The sequence below is a fragment of the Coenobita brevimanus genome, chromosome 73 (assembly GCF_032717465.1).
Source record: "Coenobita brevimanus isolate Jiangsu-jjx chromosome 73, ASM3271746v2, whole genome shotgun sequence".
Taxonomy (NCBI): Eukaryota; Metazoa; Arthropoda; class Malacostraca; order Decapoda; family Coenobitidae; genus Coenobita; species Coenobita brevimanus.
In genome coordinates, this window is record NC_137026.1 from 10,307,654 (window position 1) to 10,308,593 (window position 940).

General features: G+C 46.6%; 1 non-coding gene across 1 annotated transcript; it reads left to right on the top strand.

Annotated features, from left to right (window-relative positions):
- The first annotated feature begins 345 nt into the window (after nt 1-345).
- On the top strand, nt 346-464 carry LOC145407611 (5S ribosomal RNA). Its single transcript, XR_013898761.1, has one exon. It is a non-coding gene; the product is annotated as a 5S ribosomal RNA (ribosomal RNA).
- The last annotated feature ends 476 nt before the right edge of the window (nt 465-940 follow it).

Below are 940 nucleotides of genomic sequence, written 5' to 3' on the forward strand. Positions count from 1 at the left end.
AGATTTTCACCACGCGCGAAGTATGCAGTGGACTGTCGTGCACTAAGTAGAATGGAGTCTGCTCTTGCTCAGTATACAATAACCTCTTCACAGATTCCAGCAGAACATCATATAACATTTCCACGTATTTTACACAAGTAAATCTTCCTGGTCCAATGTCCACAAGCTCATAAACCCCTCCAGCATGTATCCAACCAAACATTCCAGCTGATACCCTCCCACTCCATCGGGTGCCCACAATATATTGGTGTTCGTATCTGAAATATAATTATTTGGTGCTTTATTAAACCCTCTAAGGTTGGGAGAGATCAGCCACGTCAGTATAAATGGCTGGGAATTTGTATCCATAACGGCCATACCACGTTGAGTACACCGCTTCCCGTCCGATCAGCGAAGTTAAGCAACGTTGGGTCTGGTTAGTACTTGGATGGGTGACCGCCTGGGAACACCAGATGCTGTTGGCATCCCTACGTGTCAAGTGGGGTTGGTGGAGGATTAGTGCCCCTCCCTGTAAAACAATAAGCCCTTGGCCACCCCGTTTGGGATACATGGCGTCTGGCAATGAATGATTGATTAGGACAGTGTGACAAAGGGTTAGTCTGCCATATCTGTAGTTAACACTGTATTAGAGAGAGAGACAGACAGACAGAGACAGAGAGACAGACAGACAGAGACAGAGAGAGGGGGGGGGAGTGGGGAACTACCTGGTGACGTCCCCGTGCCACACACTTTCCTTCATCTGGTCGCTAGTACAGAAAGTCTTATCACAGAAGACGACAGATTCCCAGAAATTGGGTGGTTTAGTAGAATACTCTAGTGAATATTCCATTCTCCTCTCCATAATTTCTTCAATTAACTCGGGCTTCTTCGCAATTTTGCTGCTCTGTAGATGGCTAGAATGGTAACGGTTTCTGATGGTCTGCGATGTGCACGATAAACG